This window comes from Pangasianodon hypophthalmus, chromosome 24, assembly GCF_027358585.1.
Source record: "Pangasianodon hypophthalmus isolate fPanHyp1 chromosome 24, fPanHyp1.pri, whole genome shotgun sequence".
NCBI lineage: Eukaryota > Metazoa > Chordata > Actinopteri > Siluriformes > Pangasiidae > Pangasianodon > Pangasianodon hypophthalmus.
Window position 1 is genome coordinate 12,783,561 of NC_069733.1, and position 25,652 is coordinate 12,809,212.

General features: G+C 37.7%; 1 protein-coding gene across 2 annotated transcripts in view; it reads left to right on the forward strand.

Annotated features, from left to right (window-relative positions):
• Positions 1-25,652, forward strand: part of arl15a (ADP-ribosylation factor-like 15a) — an 82,544-nt gene that overhangs the window by 52,274 nt on the left and 4,618 nt on the right. The window lies entirely within an intron of this gene.

Genomic DNA, 25,652 nt, shown 5'->3' on the forward strand with positions numbered 1-25,652 from the left:
ATCCCCAGCTAATGTGAAAGAAATTATAAATGTGGTCTTGATAGGATCTGAAGGATAAATTTCTTAGTACTAGAGGAGGGATAGAAAATGCTGGAAAAGGAAAACATTTCTTTGGTGTATTGTCATACAAGTCAATAAACAGGGATAAACAGTATAACAGATTATGCTAGATCTTATGTAGTTTTTCTAATATTATAAATTATTGTCTAATAATAAAATAATTGAAGGATGGTTGATCAGAATGCCAGCAAGGTGGAGCTGCGTGAACAGGTGCAGCAGAGTTGGGTAGTGCTGAAGCAAGTGCACCAGAGAGGCAATGCAGAGGCGTGAAGTAGCTGGGGTGAATCTTAAGAAATATTTTCTTGAGCAATGTATTGACACAAATTTACTCATCTATTAGAAGAGTTTCATGAATGTGCATCATTTCAGCAGCTTAACATTTCTGTCACATATTCACTCATGTACTGAAATATGTACTCTTAATTAAACCACAGCAATGCTGAATTCTCGAATCTGATTGCTCATTAGGTGTTAATTAACTTTTTGTAACACCACAGCTCTGACTATAATGCTGGCTGTAATTCAAATCACAGGCTTACGAACATTAAACACAACTATAAAAGGTTAAAAAGTATGACGTATTTCATTAATAAAGTACAAATTGTAATACAGGTCAACATATAAAAAGAAAAGAAAAGAAAAAGAAAAAGAAAGGGCTGTCTCCACTCCTCCACATACATGAGTTCACATATGCCTGTGTTTGGCTAGTGTTACTGTGATTGACGGGGAGAGAGTGTATGTCATTCCTCCCACCCAGACAGCATGCACAATTTTGCTCTCCAGTCTCCTGGCCACGGATGGCTATGGTATCATCAGGATTCGAACTCGCAATCCTCCAACGAAAAGGTGAACACTTTTCTGTTCACTACTCAGGAGCCCCCAGTTCCTCTGATTTTTGTGTCTAATGTATTACTTCTTATTCTTCTGGAGTCCCTACCTTTTAACTTGGAAGTGAAAAGCAATAGACTTTTTAGGAATATTGTCACTTCTAACACTTGGTAAGAGCCTGTTACATACATAAAAGTTTTATTTCCGTCTCAATATTGGTTAATATTGGTTAATTTTGTGTATAAGTATTAGTAGATTATGCTCACTGGAGACAAACAACCCAAGTTATCACCAATTTGTTTCATAAATCAAGCATCATCAATCCAGATCCTTCTTATTTTCTCAGGTGCTGTGACCACAAGGTTCATCTATCCATTCACATGAGATTAGGAATCAGTGGCTTAGCATGGCATTGGTTCACTTCCTACATGGACGTACAGTCATATCAGGTGACATGGAGGGGATTCACATCTCCGACATGCAGATTCTCCACTGGTGTCTCATAAAGATCAGTGATTGGTCCTTTTCGGCTTTCTCTCTATACCCAGTCACACAGCAAAGCAATACGCACATGGCTTTTCAGACCACTGCTATGCTGATGACACACAACTCATCCTCCCCATTCCTCCCTTATACACTCAGGTTTCATCTCATCATGGATAGCAGCTCATCACCTGAAACCGAATCTAAAGAAGAAGTTGCTAAATATCCCTTGCAGCCCCACATCAGCCTCTTGTCATCTCCCTAAAAAACTGTGTGATCACAGCGAGTGATTAATGCACGAATCCTTGATGTAGTTCTGGACAACCGCCTGTTAATCTTTGCTCATACTGCTAACCTGACTTGGTCACGTAGGTTCCTTTTGTCTACACGGAGGCCACTCACGTGCTTGGACTACTGCAACCTATATTTAATAGGTCTTCCTATACATGCCATCATATCCCTACAACCGAGGCCCCATCCACACATACACAGATATTTTTAAAAAGTAGTTTTTACCACTCCATATTCAAAAAGATTTCCTTCCACAGTCCTGAAACAAAAAATGACAGACACAAAAATTCATATGTGTGGACTGACCATGGCTTGGAACTACTCCTTCAGTTTACACTTGAATACAAAATCAACAAGACCCAAGAAATCCAAAGCCAAAATCTTGTTCTCTGTGTAGTTTGACCACTACAGTACATATCATATTCTGGTGTTGCCACATGATAATGTAATAATAAAACAAATCAAAATTAAATTGCAAACATCATATCAAATAAGAAGGTACAGACCACAAAGTAACAACCTGGTCAGCATCCATGATCCATGAGTCCTAGCACATTCATAACACACAAAACTGCAATGGGCATGCACACGGAGATGCTTTGATTTCAACATTTTCAAAACCACGTTTTTTCCCAAAACACAGTTTTCAAGTGGACTCAAAGAAAAAAATTATGTTTTTTGAAAATTTCTGTATACATGTGAACGGAACCTCAGTCACAGGCTGTCTTCAAATGAAGACTAAAGACTGAAGTGGGGACTAAACCTACTTTAGAGGAAAACAAACCTTGACTTGTAAACCCTTGACTTGTTCTCTGTTTTTAATACATGTACTAATGTCTTTCTAAAAGGGTTTTGGTATTCTTAGACCCTGGCCTATTTTCTTTTTTTTTAAATGGCTACTATAAAGCACTTCTGCAGCTCTGGATAAAGACATCTGCCAATGATGTAAATGAAATGAGTGAAATAAAAATAGTGCTTCTTTTTGCATGAAGAAAGAAAAGAAGTAGCATGAAGAAGTAGTACTAGTTATATGGAAGGCACCACATTTCTGAGTGTACATAAGCTGTCAGAGTGGAAGTCTGTGGTGTTGTGGTGTTTTTAACACTATCAAAAAGTGACTACAAAACTGACTAAAGGTTTTCCAAAGTTTAATGACATCACTTTAACAGCTATCCTAGAATGATAAAAGATAATTACTGACATGCAGTTTTAACAAAAACAATTTTAAATAGCACATTTTCCCAGTGTGTTATTCACATCAGTTATGTGAACCTATATCAGTAATAGTTCACAGGTCTGTAATACATGTGTAATCGTGTGATAACACTACTTGTAAAAAATTGCATTTGTCCACTCATTTTTGTTACAAAACAATAAATCAGTAGCATTAACTATATAACCACAACAGTAAATCAGGAAAAATAGTGGTAACAAGTTGTATTTATCCATAAATTGCATGTTAATTTTCTAGTTGTTGCTAAATAATAAGTCAGTAATTATGGTGGTAACAAGTCAGTAATAAACTCCCAGGGCACATCAGTGTGGTCAAGACTTACATTTCTTACTGTTATTACTACATACTTTTCCTGAATACTTTATAGTAGCTACTGAATAATATGCTTTAAGATGAATAAATAATAAGTGTTTAAGGGGTTATTTTTTCAGTAGTGATTAAAATGTCAATAATCCTGAGCACATAGTCAGTCATTGTAGCATTGCTTTTAGTGCAAAACCTTTGCTTAATAATACTTTTACATCTTATCTTTGTTATTTTAAGCTACTATGCTATACTATGCTAATTTACCCATTCCTCCTTTGTTTCTTAGCTGTAATGTTTTGAAATGGTCAGGTGTAAATGGACTGTAATGAACTGTATCTGAAACTAAATGGTACTGGAGCTGTAAAATTCAAACATACTTTTTTCCGTTTAAATTTTTAGCAGAGTCTCAAGGCTAATTTGGAGGATTGGATTAAAATATGTGTAAAGCATTCTGAAGTACTTAAACTACTGTAGTTGGCCCACTTAGAATCCACCAGCAGGCAGTCATGCAGAAACTGAGAGATATAGTGATGCTTATTAGCTCTCACTCAGCCACCCAGAGTGCCACTTTCACCCTTTTCTTTTCTTTTCTTTCCCTTTTTTTTTGACTGATGCCGCAGTAGGCCTCAGAAGCTTTGCCCCTTAGCTCTGATAACAGAACTTGGGAGTTCAGGCAAGGAGGTGTGGAATTCTTTAGGCAAGTGGAGAGCCTTCAAAGTAAGTAATCTGTGCTGTCTGGTACATTAACTCTGAATGAGGCCCATGGGAGTCTGGGGGCACACAGAGGATGCACTCTGCCCCCTGGGGACACAATAGGCCGACACGGTCAGTCACTCCTTCACTTAAAACACCTAGCACCTTCCTGCTCTTTCCACACATTCATATTTTTTTTGAGGTTGCTCTTTTTCCCACCAAGGGAGGGAGCAAGCTGTACTTGTTTACAGCAATTAAAACGCCTGACTTCTGTTTTGGGATTTCTGCAATAATATGGCAACCATATTGCTCTGAATGTAACCTGTTTAGAGCTGATAGGTTATAATAGGTTTTATTTATTTATTTATTTACATAATTTGCAGTTTTGTGGTTATAAAAAAATGCTTAATTGTGTCACACGAATGAACGAACAAGAAAAAGACCATGTTTAAAATAATATTTTCAAAAAAATAAATTTAAATATGTATTGAAAAAAATTTGCAATATAGCAAAAAAGATATGAATGCTTTATTTTGGCATAATGCTAATTTTGGCTGCCATATAAATGTTAAATTGTATAAGAACATGAAAGAAGAGGGAAGTTAATAAACTTTTAAGCAGATTCATATTCATTTTGATTAAAAAAATGCTGTTTATGTTTATGACATTAATGATATTTGGAGCTTTAATGTTTTGCTTTTGGAAGACCTGTGAATCTTGTACAGTGATTTTTTTATAGTTCTGATTTAACAAACTCACCTTTTACTGTTTGCCATGGTTCTTCTAAAAACAGACCTCATTTATAGCATCCTGCTCTCTCAAAGAGTTCCTTAAAGTCGTCATCTGTACAGCAATGTAATACACCCTAGTAATGGCTTGGCGCCCGTCTATTAGTGGTGTCTGAAGAAAATCTTAGTAACCGCTCTTAGTAACCCCTTAAGTTCCTGTTCATGTCATTGGGTAAACACCACAAATAACAGCACGACTGTGTAACGTGAGCGCCTTCTCCACTTTTAGAATTCAGCTGCACTGCTCTAGAATGGCATTGCCCATGGGATGTGTTTGGACTTGTTTTGACAACAAGAAACTTTTTTGTCCCTGCAAGATGTTCTAGAAAGTCACCACCTACTGCATCATCCAAAAAAATATTTTAGATTTTACCTTCACAGCAACAGTCTCGATGTCTAACCACTGAGATGCTGGTAGTTTTAGGTCTATTTTGAAGCTGATGCCTTTTGCTGAAAATATGCAATGTGTGTTACTACGAGTATTAGTAGTGTTTATGGGCGTACGATATCTTGTTTCTTAAGTGCTTCCCTTTAGTTTAGTGATAGGATTAAAAAAAACAAACTTTGCAGCAATAGAATACATTTATTGTCCATTTTTTATTTCAATAATATCGCATCACATTCTTGGCAAATTGCACCACTGATAAATAGCCACCATAATATTATTTAAATAATATTCCATTATAACAACTACAATTTAATTAAATTTAATCACTGTGCAGCTCTATTAAATGCTCAGGGATCTTAAATAACAATTAACCTCTTTTGTAATATCTGGCTTTTATAAAGAACATATTAGCTTTCATGCGAACCTCCAGGTATACAACTTATATTTAAACACTCCCACAATAAATATTTGGCAAAGCCTTCGCTGGAGAGAAAACAGCACGGAGGCTCTTCCTGTAATGTCTAGCACGGTTGGAGACACTTATAGAGGATTTTTCAACTCTCTTTCATGCAGAACATTTAAAGCTGCTTCATATTCTTAGGTTTGTGCATGTGGTTTTTCCTCTTTAATTCAGGTTTTTATTAGGGTTCAAATGAGACGGTCATTGCAAAATACTGATATTGTGTTCATGCAACTGTTTAATTAGGATGTATGTTTGTGATCATTTGTGGTCATTTTTTATTAAGCTTAAATGCCCTGGCACATAGAGAAATCATATCATCAGTCCTTACAAGAGCCCCCAAACCACCAGCCACAAAACACTGGCTAGGCCTCAGTGATCCACCATCATGTTTTACTGACATGATCTTTTGTCTATGCAGTCCTCATTTTGTTTTGCAAAGCATGCAGATGATGCTGTATGTGGTCTAAAAGTTTGATTCTGGTCTCATCTAACCACAACACCTGATTCCAGTTGTAGTTTCAGTAACCCTTGGTGTTGTTGCAGAGCTACATATTGGTGAAGCCGTGCTGAAACTATGATTGTTATCATGTTTTCATAATGTTTATTTTTTGTATTATTTTTGCCTAGAGTGCTAATAAATCTGGAGATGACTATATGTACTTAAATCTAATTTGCATTACTTGATACTGAGACATGAACAGCTAATTTGTACTGTAAGCTGTTTTGATCATCATAAAGGATGTTTTATACTACTATACCCTGATGCCTTTGCATATTACCCCAAATACATCTGCAAAATTACATGTGCAGTATATTTGTACATACTTTCAGAATTGTATTCCTTTCTTCGTTCTATCTATCTATCTATCTATCTATCTATCTATCTATCTATCTATCTATCCCAGTATCTTTGAGTATTTACTATTTAAGTACTTCTTTTTTCATTCATCATCTTTCTAAACAGCTCCCCTCGTGTACTATTTTACATACCTCAACACAGGCTTATCACCTTGCTGTGTTTATTACTTGACCCCAAGATTTGCCCCAGCATATCAGCATGACAACCATTGCACTCCATTGATTTTGAGTCCACTTTTATTACTTTCTTTAATCTGACTGACAGATTTACATTAACTCATTCCGCCCCACCTCTGACATACACATTTACACTCTATCAGTGCCTGGTTTCCAAAGCAGATGTCTGTAAACAAGCAACATCAGTAAGCCTGGCTCATGGCAGATACCAGATTATATGCGACAGGCCTCTTAGCAGGATAAGTAGATGCCTGAGGGCCCGCACCTGAATCACCACACAGTGCCTTACACAAATACAACCTCACTTTGGACAAAAGGTGATATTTAGAGGAACTTTTCAGAGCTGTTTCACTAAACCCATTCCGTGTGTCTACCAAAGTAACCATTTTATTCTCTAGATTATTCAAGGACATGTATGTACCTGTTTGAGATATTCTTGTATAATATACCAAACAGCTCTTTTGGTAGTGCTGTGAAAAGTCCAGGCCTTTGGGGTCCTAGAGGGACCACTCCTTTGCTCAAGTAAATCGTACTTGCTGGGTACTTAACACTGTTCAAACACTATTTACTTCCTTTCATCTTTTTGGTTTTAATAACAAAGGAGTAAGTGTGCTGCTGTACAGTAAGGATATTGAGACAGATGTTCTTGTGAATTGAGAAACAATGTTGATCCTCTTGGAAAGTGAAGGCTTTTTATCAGGAGGGCTTTTGTGTGGTGTGTTTGCACAAACTTGTAATCTTTTGTGTATCGGTATAAACAAGGTATGCATTTGTTCCTCGCATATATCCATTTCTCACATTTGATTTGATTCTTTAATTTTTTGATGTACATTTTTTTCCAGTTGCCAATAGATAATGTTAATAGTTGTTTTTGGGTATGCTGAGCGTGGCCCTTACGTGTAAGTGAAAATACCTCAGTTCCTTATGTGATCAGAGAAAAAAATCTCCACACCCTTTGAGGATTTTCCTAATTACTGTTTACTGTCAGTAACATCAGCAGGTTTTATGAGCTGTTTCCATATCACAGGCATTCATCTTTGCGCCTTAAATCCGTAAAAGCTCCATTTTGGTTTTGTAAAGAAGAGGCTTAAGACTGGATTTAAATGTACATAGGATTTAATGAAGCACACAAGGGTCAGGTTGAACCTGAGTCATAACACAGCAAACAGGAATCCAACAGTAAGAGTAAATAAGTTTAGTGTCAAACAAAAGAGGTCATGAATAGGCTATGTTAAACGATATACGTTTTGCAGGGGGAGTGACAGGGGAGTGAAATGTGTGTAAGGCAGATGCCCATGGTTACCCAATGAGTGATGGGCCAGGGCCCTCCCACACCTACCACTCCCATCCCTCCCATCCCATCCCATCCCATCCCTCTCACATACCACCACAAAATAGCCATCAAATCAACTCAAACAGCAAATCTGATTACTACAACACATACACAATACAATTTTAATGAGACAATCTTACAGTTGGGCCACTTTTAGCCCAAAATCTAAAATACCCAATAGATATAGGCCACATTTAGGCCACAATTCACTTGATGTTGCTGTAACTGACCCTTCTGAGTTTAACGTTACAATATTTGGGCAGAATAGCCTGCTATCTGAGTAGCAAGTGGGCAACTAATCACATGTATGGTGAGATATTTTCTGTGAGATCTTTATTTAGCATTTTTGGAAGGAGTCTCCAGTGTCAGCATTTTGTATCAGTCAAAGGTAAAGCTGTAACTTTAAGTTTTCTGACAGGGTATAGTCTTCAAGATGTAAGATTTGTGGTTTCCAGTCACATGACAAGCTGCATAACAGGAACTTTTCTCATGTATGTTACACAAATGTTACATAAATGTGACTATAATTGGTTAAAAAAGTATGACATGTTCATTACTAAATTAAATATTGTAACAGTAGAGAAATTGCTGTGATATAAGAGGAATTAAAAAACATTTTGGGATTTGCTGTTATTGGAAAATAATCAACTTTGGGGTGTGACAGTAACTCTGCTTTATTGTTGATTATTTTACTACACTATTCAAAGACAATATAAGCATATAAATAAATAACACATTTAAATTCATAATAAATTCAGGTCTAGTAGGTGGTATCATTCCATAATGAAAACACATAATGAAAAAACAACCTTTTTAGGTGAGCAGTCGCCATTTGACAATGAATTTAAAGGGTGCAACTTTATTATTTATAGCCATCCTAAAGTATCCTAAAGTACCATATTCTGTAAAGGCTCATAGCCCATAACTTCTTGTAGAATCAAAACTCTTTTTGCTATGATACAAAACATTTTGATACATTCTTATCAGACTTAACACAGAGCCACAGAGATTTAGTGAGTTGTGCAATCTGTGTCTTTCTTGGTGAATTGTATAGCTTACTGATAAAGTAATCTAGTTTAAAGAATTAGATCTAAAAAAGCATCTCGAGTCTAGCACACATTACTAGTGTTGACCCTGATTGGCTGATTTCCAAAAAAAAAAAAAAAAAAATTACATATAGTTAATGCCTACAGCTGGGGAGGTGTCACATCAGACCTATAGCAACAAAGCTATAGCAACAAAACTACCGCCTCTCTCAAAATGGTGTAATAAAATTATATGATCACAAATGATCATTAAAAAAACTCTTTCTAAAAACATTATAATGAAATATTGTTTTTATTTTAAAATAGCATTTTCTCTTAATCCAAACAAAAAGCTTTGTTAAAGGCAATCTTCCAAAATTGAGTTTCCTTTCCATAACATCTAGTGAAATTTTATATATCCTGGTATTTGTGTGGATGTTATGATCGTTTGTAATTTAGGCCCTGTGGAACATAACAGCAATCAAATCTGATCTGAAAAAGTATTGCCCTGAAGCATTTATGGTTAGAATCCAAAAAACATATCAGATCGCTATTCCCACACACATCTTCCAATGGCATTGTGTCAGGGTGGGCTACTGCAATCCACTGCAGTTAGCTAGAGTATCAAATCTGTCAGTTTATGTCCTTTTCTCACATTCTTATTATTATAACCAGGACACAGAGCCCTTTTAATCTGATCCTGCAATTAAATGAGCCTGAACATGTCTGACAAGAGTGGAAGGTTCTGAAAATGTTTTGAAGAAAAACATCTTATTTGTGGCTGATCTTGGAGAAGCACTGAAGCTTCTATTCTAATCATATTTCACTTATACTTAAGTAAAAATCCTTAGCAAGAAACTGCCTTGGATTTCATCCATTCATAATGCAGTTTTAATCAAATGGAATTACAGTTCTGTTAAATGATTTAACATTAAGAATTTACATTTCTTAACAAGAAATTGTCCCTTTTTATCATTTAACTCCTAAAATCATCACTTTACTTGTTTGAATATTTCTCGTACTGAAATGGCTGGAGACATTTATAAACAGAGAGACACTTCTGTTTTGAGTTCCTTCCTGAGTTGCCAGCTCCTGACACATTAATATGCAGCCAGTGCTAAACGGAGTCTTCAGGGAGAGAAAAGACCTTTATCAAGCTTGTTTGGTGGCCTCTGCTATCACAGGTTATCATTTTCTCATCCCAGGTCAGTATAAACAGACCCTTTTGTTGCATATTTTGAGTAGGATTGTGGCAGGTGACTTTAGTGGCACCCACATGAATCAGAGTACTTAGGTTGTTTCCTACCCTGAAAAGATTTTCTCTCCGTTCTCAGCACCTCTTTTTTGTATTATGATAAAGATCAATTTCTGTCTGATTTAGAGTTAAATTCAGCTCTCTTTAACATGGGCAGCACTAATGTACTCAGTTGGATGACACTTTTATCCAAAGTGGCTTATAACTGGGACAGGATACAATTGAGCAGTAAGGGTCTTGCTCAAGGGCCCAACAGTGGCAGCTCGACAGTGCTGGGATTTAAACTCACAAGCTTGTGATCAATAGCCTAGTGCCATAACCACTGACTCACCACTTCTCCGAGCTGATCCCCCAACATATATAGTTGTTTACTCTATTACACATGGTGCAATGATTGAAATACTTCAACCTCTTTAAATACAATTAGTGATCATTTGAGGCACTGGTGGTTCAGTGGTTAAGACTCTGAGCTAGTGCTCGGTAGTGAGTTCAAATCCCAGGATTGGCAGATATCCACCGTTGGGATCTTGAGCAAGGCCCTTTACCCTCAGCTGTATGCTTGGATTGTATACCCTCTTAATGTTGTATAACTTCTCAAAGCAGCTTGCTTTGAATACCATCTTCTGCCAAATGTGATTAAAATAGGGTACAAACAAAGGGTCTCATTGATTAAGATGGATATGAATGGATTTTTTTTGTAAATCATTTGTAGGAGTATTTATACCAGAAATTTGGTTCTTATTCTACTCATGCTCCTGAGTGTGTGTAAATTTAGTCATAAGAAGACTAACTAATGTAAACCTCAATTGATTGACTTCAGTAATTTTATATATGAATTAAAGTTTAATTTGCTTATTGATTTACATTTACAGCATTTAGCAGACCCGAAAAAGACATAAAAACATGCCCAACCAACCAACCACACACACACACACACACACACACAAATCTGAAGTTATTAGTTATTATTTGACCTTTCTCAGTGTACGCTGTTTTCATCGCTCTCACTACGTCACTAAGGCGGACACCCGATAGGCTTAATTGCTTAATTTACTCCGAAGGCGGCTTGTTGATTCATATGCAGATTGTTAATGAATGTCCTGTTTCAGCTTGGCACATTCTGAACTTTCGAGCATGAGGTGGTGATAACAATTACTCATCCCGCACCACAATTAAAAAAAGCGTTGAAAGTTCTGGCAGCCGTCTGGCACATTGTGTGTCATTGTCAGCTGTGACGCTAGTTCACCTCATTGATTTCAACACATCCCTCCCACCTGTAGGAACGGGCCAGGTAGAGACTCAATAAAATCAAAGCACGGCAAGTATACAAGTTTTTTTTTTTTCTTGCATTGATGAGTAAACTAAAGGAGATACCTACTTGGTGATACCTACAACTTTTTGCAACTGCAATGAAATATATTTAGTATCTGCTCTCCATTATGTATTGGCTTATTCTTATATATACACTCACTAGTCTGTTGCCTGGTCTTTTTCCAATCTTCAACTGTCTAGTTTCATTGAGTCTGTGCCCAATGTAGCCTCGGATTTCTGTTCTTGGCTGGCAGGAGTGGAACCCTATGTGGTCTTCTGCTGTTGTAGCCTATCTGCCTCAAGGTTCGAAGTGTTGTGCATTCTGAGATGCTGTTCTGCTTACCACGGTTGTAAAAATGTTTTTTTTTTTTGAGTTACTATAGACTTCCTATCACTTCAAACCAGTCTGTCTATTTTCCTATGACCTCTCTCATCGACAAGGTGTTTCTGTCTGCAGAACTGCTGATCACTGGATGTTTTTTTGTTTTTCGCACCATTTTGTGTAAACTCTACATGAAAATCCCAGATCAGCAGTTTCTGAAATACTCAAAGCAGCCGTCTGGCACCAACAACCCTGCTACGGTCAGAGTCAGTGAGATCACTTTTTGCTCATTCTGATGTTTGATGTGAACATTAACTGAAGGTCTTGACCTGTATCTGCATGAATTTATGCAATGAACTGCTGCCGCCTGATTGGCTGTTTGGACAAGCGCATGAATAAGCTGGAGGCAGGAGCTAATAAATTGGCCGGTGAGTGTAAGTATGAAAATGATTCTGAAAAATGTCAAAGGTCTGGACATGCTCGCTGTAATCCAGACTTAAACAATACATTTGAATCTGATTGTGCAAACCTTTGTGATGTGTTCAGCCCGACATAACGTTAAGTAAAAAGATTTATTGAGTCATCACTTGCTAATGATGCTAATCTATGAAATAATTTTTTTCTTAAGCCTAACTAAAGCCACCTACTGCAGACTCTAAGTAAATTGTTTATCTAAAATAAGCAAATCACTTAATGTACTTTATGTACTTTACTGGAGCAGCTCACCAAAGGAAAATATGGACAAAATCCATGTTTTCTGCTCTGATTAATGACTGACATAGCACCAATAAATTTGTCAAGTAACGTATTGGGTATTGCTCAGAGCGAATGTTTGCCTGCAACTGGGGCCCATGTGTGTGGAGCTGACTGATGACTGTTCTTCCGTGCACTGACAGATGGAGTCCCTCACACTCAAACAATAACCAAACTTACTTGCAAAGTGTGTGTGTGCACATGTTTGTGGCTATCTTTTCTACGTTATGTGCATGTTCAAAGTATTAAAGCATCCATGGTTAATCCTTTACACTAATTACTGGAAGATTGAAACTGAGTTTTGTACATATATAGTACAATAACTACTTTTGTTTTATCTTCTCCATGTTGTCATGGAAGTAAAGTGCAGTGATTTTTTGGGGGTGCTTTGGGACAAGCGGTTGGACAGCTTTGGTGCTTCATAAATACTGAGGTCGGGATTTATGTTTTAACAGTTTAACTGACTAAACTGTTTGTTTTATGCACACCTTGTTGCCTTGAAAACAGTGAAGAGCATGAAGGTTATTATGAAGGCTGAATTGACATTATTTAGCCAGTGTTAGCCAGTCAGTATTTCAGAGCGCTCTAGCATGCTGCCAAATTCCATCAAGTAATTCAACAGATGTCAGTGTGCTGTAGAGGAGTACCATACAATGTGAGACTACACTGAGCCATGCACTAAGATGAGCCCATGGCCAAGTGAGTCTTTTTCTGTAATTAAGATATTTTCCAAAAAGGTCTTTTGGCAGCCATTGTCAAATGAGGTCATTGCTGAATAACGAAATACTCCTTCATGCGGAATTTAACAGCCAATGGGAATTCAGGAAATAAGGAATGATTTAATCCAGTCAATCATGTTGATCATGCTATTAGTTAGTCACTAAAATGGATGTGTAATGCTACTTTCTAACAGACTGAACTGTAAATAAGAATCACTGAATGTCCAAATCTGGATTTAATTTATAATTTTTTCATATTTAAGAAATCTCTCTTTTATATTTAGCATCACTAGCTGTATGAGAAGTTTAATTCTGGTACACTGAGCTTGGTTTATGGTTATACTGAAATATACTGTGATCTTTGATGCACTTTATTTTGATAAGAATTATATTTTCCATCAGTTTTTGATATGTAGAAGTTGGACAATACCCAAATTTTCAAATTCGATCACTTTCATCCTAAACCTTTCTTCTGTGTATGAACTTCTCATATTCTTTTTACCATAAATAAAGCCATCAGCAATGGAAAAGTACTTGTACTGGTTGTGTGTCAAGTATGTGTCCTAAAGTATGCTTCCAACAGCCCATTTTGTGGAAATAGATTGCCTGCATGTTGCACTGTGGCTAACCAAAACTCAAGAGTGAATTCTCTTATTAAATAACATTTACATATTGGTTTAAGTGCTTTATTACTTAATGTGATAAATTGAACTTAATGTTCAATGAACTGGGTGGCATTCAGTGTATCTTATGTGTACCTTCTCAATTCTTACCATTATAACAACCCAAAACATGAGAGAGAAAGAGCAAAATATCAAACAGAGTATGTGAGTTTCATTTTTAAACAAGGTTTTGGGCTTTAAATGAACGCAAATGCATCAATTTCAACTTTTCTCTAGGTAAAGCCTCCAACGGAATGTATTGCTAGCTGTTTTCATGTGGATCATAATTTGCTTTATACCACAGCGCTGCTGAATTCTTGAATCTGATTGGCCAGAAGATGTTGTTTAATGTCTGAACAGTTCTATAGTTACAACTTACACAGGACACTATGGAGGTTGCTCTATATAAAAGATTTTTAAAAATGTGTATTTGGTTATATGGTGAAGTTTTCTGTGAGGTGATGTTTATTTAGCAATTTTGGAAGGAGTCTTCACTGTCAGCGCTTTATAACGGTCAGAGTGATAACAGAAACTGGCTTGCCTTGTGGATGTTCCACAGCAGTGCACCTAACTATAAATGGATAAAAGGTGCAATGTGTCATTCTTTAATAAATAAAAAAATGTTAGTATTGACAAATTGCTGTGGTATAAAAGGAATAGAATACTTTGGGACATGCTGTTATGGGAAAATAATCAACAGTCACATCAAACCACATTTCACCACCCCACTGTTTATTATTTTCCAATTATTTTCCTATAAAAAATAAGCACTACTTATTTAAGAAAACCATTTTCAATTTGTACAGACATAGACATAAAAATGTTTATTTTCTTTATTGTTATTTTTTTAATTATTTCAGATAACACATTAATTTATGACTGTCTGTATACAGAAATGATACCATATTTATTGGAAAATTGGCACTGAGCAAGAATCACTGGTAATTGTCAATATGCTCATCTTCCTAAGCATGTGAAAACAGATAAAAAAAACTATCTTAGATCAGAGAAGTTTGATAAATAAAACCAGAAGTATGTGAATGTCTATTTTGTAAGCATCACCTCTACACCCATGGAGGACAGGCAGACCTTGCTTGAGCATGCCATGATCCCTAGCCTATCTGGTTGAGAGAACATGCATTTTGCATGTGGTTTGATGGATCTGGGCTTTGTCTAGCTATCACATTCCTCTTTGGAAGGACTTCAAAAGGGAAGTGGCGGGAGAAGTTCCATTGTAAGATGGGTGAACCCGGAAAGCCCTTGCCTCTTGTGTTTTTCAGTTATCACATAAGAAGACTGGGATGCAAGGTCACGGGTTTCGGCCTTTCCCTCACTGCTGCATGGTCATACGTGAAAGAGCCTAACATGTCCTCCACCAACCCAGAGTGTTACGTTATTACGTTAAACAGTAAAGCTCTAATTTCAGACACATGACATGTTAATGTTATCTAGTTAATAAGGCATTCGAATGACACACCAGACACACCACTGGGAGTAGAGAGCTTAGAAGGTTTTCCCACCACTAAGTTCACCACTTCAGATCGAATAAGAAACCAAATGAGATATGTTGTTCCTAAATTGAACCTATTATGCCCCTTTAAGGAGTTGCAGCACATTCAGCCAGTATGTATTGATTGCCTTTTTGACAAATGAAAGCATGATATGTGATGTTACTCCAATGTCTTTGTCATTCTTTGTCCTTTTTCCTAGGTCTTCCCCCTTGCAAACGATGTCTCCACCCTTTGTAACACGGGGCCACTTGTTGGCCGGCCTTAGGATTAGATCTAATTGGGTGAGGGGCAGCGGGCAAGATGTGTGGGCATCCTGCCTGGCTTTTCCCACACGTCTCTGTCAGATGTAGGTGAACCTTGACCCCTATGAGTCCTCTCCACCACGGGATGAGACACCATTCAGTCGGCAGTTTCTTTTCAGTGCCGTGCCTCCATTTAAAAACCAGGCTCACATTGTGACCATCCTCCCTATTGTCTAGCCAGCAGGCGAGGTCAGGAGACTGGCCGCTACAGGCCAAGATGAGACTGCTGAAAGCTCATTCACATCTGACCTGACCTCCCAATTCCACTGCTGAGTCATAAGGATCAAATGCTGGGAATCCGGTGTGTCTCCTCTCTTTAGTTATTCTTTGAATGAAAAAGGACCAATGGTGCAGTCGAGGCCATACGCACGTATATGCAGCAGTCTTTTTTTACTGGGCTATTTGTGTATAATGCCTTCTAATGGCCAGTTTACTCGGTGTACACACAGTATACCCAATACAAGACTAGACAATATCACTGAAAAGGACCCACAGAATATTTAAAGACCCACAGACTGATTTTCTTTTAGTCACATGTCTTAGCATGTTTTAAATGTAGGGTTCTGAGTGTTATATTTCAAAAGACCAGAGCAATTGGTCACATTGTAGTACTAAATGCTAAATGTCTAAATCATTTCTAAAGGTCAGGAGAAGTGGTAGTTTTTAATTTTTTCATTTTACATTACTCGTTTATTGTCCTTTTTCCTGCTTGTGAAAAAAAGTCATAAACTCTCCCAAAATACCATAATCCAACACAGAGAATAACAAGTATTGTCCTGGTTTGCCAAACATGTACAGGTTGGAAAGGACAGTGACCTTAAATCAATTTTTCAAAGTATTTGATTCAACACCTTGCATATAGTATAGAATAACAAAAGTAAAATAACAAGTACACTAATTTATTACCTATGACTGGGACAAGTGTCTCATCCACAGTGACCACAAGACAAGGGTTGTATATCTGAGGCAAGTACTCCACACATTTGTCCAAGATAATCCTGATCCCTGACTTGCCTTGCAGCTCTGGACTCTCGGTTGTCAAATCTCATCGTGGCTGCTAGTGTGCTGAACATCTCCAGGGACATGGTGGAATGTGTCATCCAGTTTCAGCTTGCTAGATACTAGAACCAGCTTCACTCTTGGATCTGTACTAGAAGCCCAAAGAGGGCTTCCCCTGCATACTGTGAATTGTCACTCTAGTTTCAGTGACAATTCTTTCTGTGGCCGTTGGAATGAAGAGCTGCAAAGTTGATAAAATGTTCTACAAATGGGAAAGTCATATGGGCACTGGTGTCAATGACATTTCCTTTGCTATCCTCACTGCCCTTAGGTATGCTACTTATAGTGTTGTTCTTCAACATAAATGCCTCTCCTTGCTCCCTGATAATCCTCTTCAGGAATCTCTTCATCTTATTTATCTGAAGAATTGTGATTTTTTTGCTCAGTTTTGCTCCAAATTGTACTCATGCTCTGACACTTGTTCTTCATTGTCCTCCTAATCTCCTGAATGTTGTCATGAATTATTCCTCTCAATCTTGCTCACGGTCTCCTACAACGATGCTGAGAATACCAAACTGTTTCATTGTTGCAGCAAAGCTGTGATTAAAATGAACTAGAACTCAAACAGGTTTTATACATTTATAGTCATAAACCCAAACCTGTTTCTCCTGAAATGAAGAGCTTGTACATGAGTTTACACACATTTATGGGTCTACATTCGAGTAAAATGTAGTAGGGTTGTAGTGGTGCCTGTTTTCCCATGGGAACAATTTTGGAGCTCAAGACTGTATCAGGGCTCCCCTGGAGTGTCGCCACACTTTCCCATCCAAACAGTATGCCTACTCACAGGTTTACTGTTTCACTGGTTCAGGAGCCCCTGTAATTCATTCATTACATGTGGGTCAAAACTGAGTGTGTAGCACCTGTACAAACATTTGTTTCACTACCTTTAAATGTCAAAATGAGTTAAATTTGACACAAAACCACCACTGGTTGTATACAGATGTTTGAAAGTCTTTGCTTGATTTGTAAAGTTTTCAAGGTTTGAAATGTGCTCAGTTGTGAATAAACAACTTGCAAATGTTTGATTGGACAACATAACCCTTGACCCAATGAGCCTGCAGTGCCAAATATGTTCTCTTATTGGAATTGACTGTTATATTAGCGGTTAGCTTCTCTGATCTTTGCAGTGGACCTAAAGCACTACTGGCATGTGACAAGAGCCTTCTATAGTACAAGCATCAAGTGATTTCCTGCTCTCAAAATTTATATCAGTCTACCAGCTGATCTAAAATTTGTTTGAAAATGAAAGCTACAGGGGCGATCATGTGGATGGCATACTGCAATGAAAACATGACTAGTTATTTATATTTTGTGCCAAATAGCCTGCAAAGGCTTTATAAGATTATAAGATAAAATTCAAATTTACAAACTGAGCACTTGTGTAGTATTATCTACATTAGTTAGCAATGGTTCAAAACATTCAGGAACTTTTTAGAACGCGTAGACATATTAGCTCATGTTATTTCTTTGGCAGAAATGTAACTGAATTTAAAAAATCATGGAATTAACAGGAAAAGTTAACTGATAAAATGCCAGGTATAAGAAGTTGTTTATGTGGGTCATTGTTTCATTTTACATTCGTCTAGCTGCATAGCTCTGCTAATTTTTGAGAAAAAAACGAACTTGTAATAAAATGCCCACAACCTTAAAAATTTAAAGAATAAAATTTGTGATTAGAAATCTCACAGACTCATCTTTGTAGTGCTAAAAAAAATGCAAATTTTGATATGTAAATGTACTTCTGAGACCAGGTGACAGCTCTCTCTCACACTCACAGACACTCAAGTTACACTTGAATGCACGAATTCCTCTTTAGAAAAGCTGTACAAACCATGAACTGTAATTCATAGGCTGTACTTAATAAATACCATTTGTTCTTTTTCTTCGTCACAGAATCAATCCAACTGGCTGTTTGAAAAGTTGTTATATGGATCATGTGCACACAAATGAATGACATTATATGAAAACATGACTGGTAAAAACATGATTGGAGGTATGAATATAAGAATTTTGGTTGTTCGCATTACAAGCTTAGGCCTATTTTACAGTAGTGCACTAAAGAACACATGCTAATAAGTAAATTAGTAACCATTCAAGCTGTGTGTTTAGAAGATAATGAGTTTTCTGTTTCTCACAAGCATTGCACCTAAACAGTCAGATGATGTTAGTAGAATTAAGACTTACAGTTACTGCTATAAAGCTTCTGAGAATCTTGACCCAACTTGTGTTGACTTGTTTAGTAAGGAATTGTTTAATACAGACGGCTGATTCTTCTCCTGCTCTAACTCTCTGCTCTATCAACATTCATGTACTGGAACCTCAGTGCCTCTGTTTTTAATTTACTGAAAACCATCTACATTCTCTCTCCCTCTCCTTCCTTCCTTCCTGTCTCTTTCTCCCAATTTTTTTTTTGTGTTCAAAATGTTGTCAAGTATAGCACGCGAACAGAACTAACACATTGTCAAGGAGGCACAACATGCTGTTCAAAAGAACCTTGAATTTAAATCAATGTTCCCAAGCTTGGGGGTAGAGGAACTAAGGAAATCATCTGTAGAGGGTCTTAAGATGTTCTATGTGTGCTGAGGCCCACATTTCTGCATCTCGGTCCAATGGATAATCTGTCAGTGTTGGGATAGTAAAAAGTGGGGAGCTTGGGATTGCAAAGAAGGGGGGTTCCCTTTCTTGATAGACCCGACCCAGGGCCCCACTGTGTGGCCTGTTGTTCTGCCAGCCAGCACCACGACACAAGCTTTATCTTTTGAAGAAGCAGACAGCTGATCCAGAGAAGGTGCTTCTGCATTGGTTCCTGACTGTGTCTGAGTAGGCAGGCTGCCAGCTCAACCAATTCAAATAGCCAAGACCAGGTGTTTGCTGTCAGGAAACCCTTGGCAGCTCTTAGTAAATTGAGTTACTGTAAATGCATAATATGGCTAGACAAACAAAGTCTCCCTTGTGCACCTCTGCAAGCCATTGTGAGGTCACTGTTGTGCTAGAAGCATGAACTAGTCAATGACCCAACTGTTTATATTTATAGATCGATGAAGCTGAGCATGGTTCGACTTGGTTTTTGCTATGTTCACCATATGCAGACATCTGTATGATTAATATCTGGAAATATATTTACCTTTGCATTTTGTAAAGCTGCTTCCACGCATGTGGTCGCTGCATAGTGGTTTTTGCTGTTTTGTTTCAGGGACTAATACAGAGTGTTCTCGTGTGCTCATCTTTTCCTGGCAGGTTCACACTACCTGACACACTCCTAATTTTTTTCACTCCATTCTTTCAACCATGCTTATGGTGTGACCTCAGTTGTATTTAAAGAGCCAGCAAAACCCGTTAGCAGTCAGTGGTTTTGCAAGTCATTTGATCTTGTCAAAAGAGAGAGAAAAGATAAATGAAAACCTTAGGGGTTGTAAAAAATAAAGAAAGAGAGGTCAAAATCCTCACTGTCCAAATGGGAATATCTTCAGGACATCTTTTATGCACATTTGAAGCCCCTTCCAATATGGAAAGTACATTATCACAGTCCTAAGACCTTAAGTGCAATAGCATTGTTCTGAGGACTTGGAAGGGCCTCTATGAGCATCCCTGTGCCTCCTGAATTAGATTTATGGTGCCCTGGAGGTTGGTTCTGATCTGGCACTGGTCAGCCAGCTTTGAGCTGAGAGTGAGTGGTGAGACAGATCTCTTTGAACCATTTCTTACTCTACCATCAGAGCAATGAGGACAGTAAATCTTCAGCCAGGATAAATCTTCAGCCTAAAGTCTTCATTTACTGCCCACTGAGACCCTGGCAAGTCTCCAGCACAGCTCCAGCACAGGTTTATTGATCTTGGCTATGACTGCTTGTTCTCCTCGTAGGGATATTAGGAACCTACCTGAGGATGCAGGAATTTTTAGATCCTCTCTTTACTTGATCTTTTTCTTCCTGTCTTTAACTAGCTCACTGCTTCTTGTGCTGCCATTCACCTTGGGCTGTGGTATTAATGTCACATGCTGCTTATGCTCAATTAACAGGTAAAAAGGGCATTAACTTCAATCGACTTGAAACCCTATGAAAGTTCATGTGGCTGCTGTTCAAGTCAGACCACTCTCCATCCTGGTGGTATATAGGCTACATTTCCAATAAGCAGTTTTCTTTTCTTTAAGGTATGTGATTTAAAATTCAGACTGCTGCTAAGCACATGAAACGAGGCACTTTAGGCGTAGAGGAAATGAACAAGACCAGCTCAGTTTCATGGTAAGTGCGTCTGGTGTTATTGATTCACATTCTTTTACAGTGCATGCCATTTCACAGGTCACTGATATCACTGGGGGTGTAGCTTGTCAGTTTTAGTAATTGATTGTCTCTGATATTTGAGCATGGTCTCTTTTACACAGAAAGTGCTTTTCGGCAGTGGACTTGTATGTGTACAGTAACAAGTGCAAAGTCTGGTGTGTGGATGAACATACAGCCATTAGTAGAACATCTTGCACTTATGCAAGACCTCTTATTTTTTGGAATTTGAAAAAGAAAACTCCATATCTATAATGCACTGATGCAAATGATGCATATGTCTGATCAAATATTGTTAGGTGCTTTTAAATGACGTTGAAATTAATGTTCAGCTTATTTATTGTTCACTCTTGACAGAACTTGACAGAATATTTTACACCAAGCAAGCAAATAAATAATGGTTTGGTTTTAATATTAAGCAGAAATTTATTTTATTTTCATCTGGCAATGGTGTTAGCCCAGTGTGGTCACGCAAACTTTCATAATATTCAAAAACAGTAACATGAACCCAGTATTGCTCACTTAACTCTGACTTGTTCTACAACATGAACTCCTGACTGTTTGTCTGGGCAGGTAACCAGGTCTCCGAACCTGTATGGAATTTCAATGTTGCACCCAGGAGATTATCTTTCTCAAGAGTGGATTTCGACAAAACTTTTATGCCTGCAGTCAAATATTCAGTGGTTAATATGCTGTAATGGTGTGGATGCAATTCACAGTTTGTGTGCGTTCAAGATCACTAGGTCAAGTAGGATTTACTGTAGCTCTCTTGGCCAGATGGCTCTGTGGGGATCGTAGTGTGGTTGCTGGCAACTGGCCCACTGGTGCAGTCCTGCTCTGTTCAACTCATGCAATGACCATCTCTTTCGAGGCAGCCTGATGAACTACAGCACAGATAAGCATGCTCGAATAAGTAATAAGAAGTAATAAGTGTTTTAAAACACTTTTTTTTAGCTTTGTATATTCTGATAATTATTTGTATTTGCAGCATTGTTTTCAGCCCATTTACAAACAGGATGGATTCCATGAGGTCTGAAATTTATTCTGTTGACCCCCCGCTGACCCTGTAGGCCTTACTTTGTAAACCATGAGATGTAATAGTTGTCTATACAGGTCAAAGAGCAACTGGACATCCTGTATCCTTGCAATATATTTTTTGTCAATTGGTTAAATTGGGAATACCTTAAGATATGCCTCTCACCTTGTTGCTTCAGCTGGCCGAATATAACAAGGCATCTATGCTTAGGCGAAGTGGATGTATCCCAGTTGCCTTTTTTAAACTGGGAAGCCTTATCATTTCCTTCACATACAGTTGTCTCTTCCTTGACTACTGCTGTTAGTTTCTTTCTTACACTGGCTCCACTTACTGTAACTGGAACAAGATGCACAATGGCATTGTGCATACTTTGAAGGAAGACTATTTGAAATCTATAATAGATGAGGCTGTTTAGGTGCAGAAGATTTCCTCAAGGGTTCTTCGGTCAGCCAAACAAAAGGGTTCCTCAAGGATTCCTTAAAGTTCCTCAAGGGTTGCTTAAGGATTCTTTGGTCAGTTCTTTGAATTCTTCACTTTCAAAAGCAGTTATATTTGAAACCTTCTCTGAAAGGGAAATCCCCTCTTATTGGGTTCTACATTGAGCTCATAAAGATTACCCCTTAGGGACACACTGAAGAAACTTTAAGCGTTCTAGATTTAATCCTTTTTCTAAGTGTCTATACAATAGAATTTTAAGAGGTGCTTATACATTCATTTATGTTCATTACCCCTGATCCAGGTTGCTGTGGATCATATCCCGTGAACGCTGGGTGTGAGGCGAGAAAGCCCCTGGATAAGATGCCAGTCCACTGCATATTTATATAAGGAAATGCTATTTTAGACATGTTGTGCTTTGTCTATAGTATAGTACATAAGCGTTGAAATCTCAAAGAAGATGCAACCAGACAATTGGAAAACACTGATGTTATAAAAGACTTATGTGAAAATATACCAAAGTATCTCCAAAATGTGATTTAAATCTAATGACATTCACAAGTTTTTCATATTTATTGAGCCGTTGAATCCTGAGAGTCTAACTAGGAGAACCTTTTTTGACTTGTTTAGGGGTATTATGGAGTGGGTAGCATTGCTGCCTCACAGCCATCTCTAGGGTCCCTGGTTCAAATCTGAGCTCAGGTTACTGCCAGTTTTGCATTTTCTCCTTGTGTTCACATGGGTTTCCTCTGGGTTCTGCTGTTTCCTCACACTGTCAAGAAACATGCAGGTAGGCAGACTGGCTAAGCTAAATTGTCCCTAGGTGTGAATGATGGTGCGATTGTGTGACTGGTGTCCAGTGATGTACTGCTGTCCCATCTGCAGTGAATTTTCTAATCTCGCACCCAGTGTTCCCAGATTTGGCTCCGGATCCACGCGACCCTGTCCAGGATATAGAGGTCACTGAAGATTGATGAATGAATTGTGTAGATTGTAATGTATTCTTTAAGGTTTTGCTTTCTATACTGCTTTTGTTGCTACATGTAGATTGGCTCCAGAGAAACTTCACAGATGTAAGCTGCTTTCTCTACTCAGCTAGATACTCTGATCTCACATACACTGATCTCACAGGAGGCTGGATTGGGTAACCTAGTGTATATCCCATGGCAGCCATCTGCCATTATTACGCAAGGTTTATCACAACTGTGGTGTAACATTTACCAATTGTGTACTTACAATTTAAATTGAGATGAAACGTGTTTCCTCTCAGTTCTTGCACTTTTAGAATGCTTCAAAATAAACTTGTTCCCAAGAAGAAAATGAATGTGCAGTTGTCATTTGGCTAATTTATATCTTTTTTTCTTCTCCCATTCTAGACAAATGCACAATTTGTAATATACGAAATACATTGTTGCACTCTGTGCATCCATTCTACAATGTTTACATTAGTGCAGGGAGGGAACATTGGTATGAAAAGGATGTATCCTCTACAAGTCGGCCTGCCACAGACAGACAGACTGTCAGGAAAAGCAGACGAACTGCCTCAGTGTTGGTCTGAGGCGGCTCCTATTACCAGGATGGATTTGTTAACACTGTTTGGGTCAGCCAGGCCCCAGGGCTCACGCCCGCTGAAGTGACTTAATCTGTCATTAAACTCCTGTTACACTATGACCGAGCCACAGCTCAATACGCCCTAAAGACTCTCCAGGAAGAAAGATGAGACGCAATCTTCTGACTTGTTGCAATGAGCCATCATGGAAGAGGCAGACAAATTCCAGTGATACATAGATCCCTTAACTAGAAAGTACAGAGGAACAGAATTTATAAAGCACATGGAGTTAGTATTATTTTTATATACACACTACCTAGGTGTTTTTATGATTTTAACATGATTAATTATCATAAGTATTCTTATAAATAACTTCTAGCACTGCCAACTAGCAATTAGTTGGTGTAGATTCACTGTTAAAAAATAGTAGGCCTAAAGAATGAGCTGATGATTAGGTCCATAAAAGCATACTGATAAAATCAATGCTGTTCCCATCAGTTTATTTCCAGTCATACAGCTATAGTATTTTTAATATAAACAGTGATAATCTTTATGATAAACAATCTGACCCATGGGTTATACTTCCTTCTCTTTAGCTTTGAACTATCAACAGGAACATTGTTTTAGCAGGTTATCTAATTTAGTTAAGGAAATCTGATGATAAATATCAGCTTTTTTTAAAGTGGGTAACTGATAAGATTAATCAACTTTCATCAGCTTATTTTAAAAATGTGGTTTTACCTCATGTCACATCATTCATTCATTCATTTATCTTAAGTAAGTGCTTTATCCTGGTCAGTGTCATGGTGGATCCATAGCCTATCCCAGGAATCATGTCATATCAAATAATGTTAAATTGCCATCATTAGAAATGGTTTGGAAATGTTATTTCTTGTCATAAGTCATTTAGTGGCCTTTATAATATTTATAATCTGTAAAGTGAGTGAAGACTCCCAGTGGATTATTATTGTTAAATAACTAAATGGCTCTTGCACATTCTTCGGGGCAGTGGACCAAAATATCCTTCCTTCTCTGTTCAAAATGTTCTGCATAACAGATGGTTTTCGTTTATTCTCGGTGTAATGAAGTGTTGACATATAAAAGTAAATTATGTATAAAATACCGTCCTAACACAAGATCCTTATAATCAAATGTTACCGTATTAACCAAATGGGTTAATTCATTGCATACAAGAGGTCTATAGCCTTGGCATTATAGCTGTCAGCGTTTACCGCTGTACTGCTCCTACTGAGGTTTTCTTAATGGTTTCCTGACAGCTGTTTTTTCCCCTTTCTCTTAAAAGTGAAGATTATCTATAGAACATGGAAAACTAATTGAGGCTGTGTAATAGAGTCACCACTTTTCCATTCCCCAGTTAGAACTTTTCAGGCTCTGTCATTTCCATTTCAATTCTCCTGGAAAAGATTTTTTCCTAAGGCTGCCAGACATGGCATACTGAGCAAGACCAAACATGTCCCCAAATAAATTGTCATAGAGATAATGCTTTGGTTGATGCTATTTTTGACAGACCA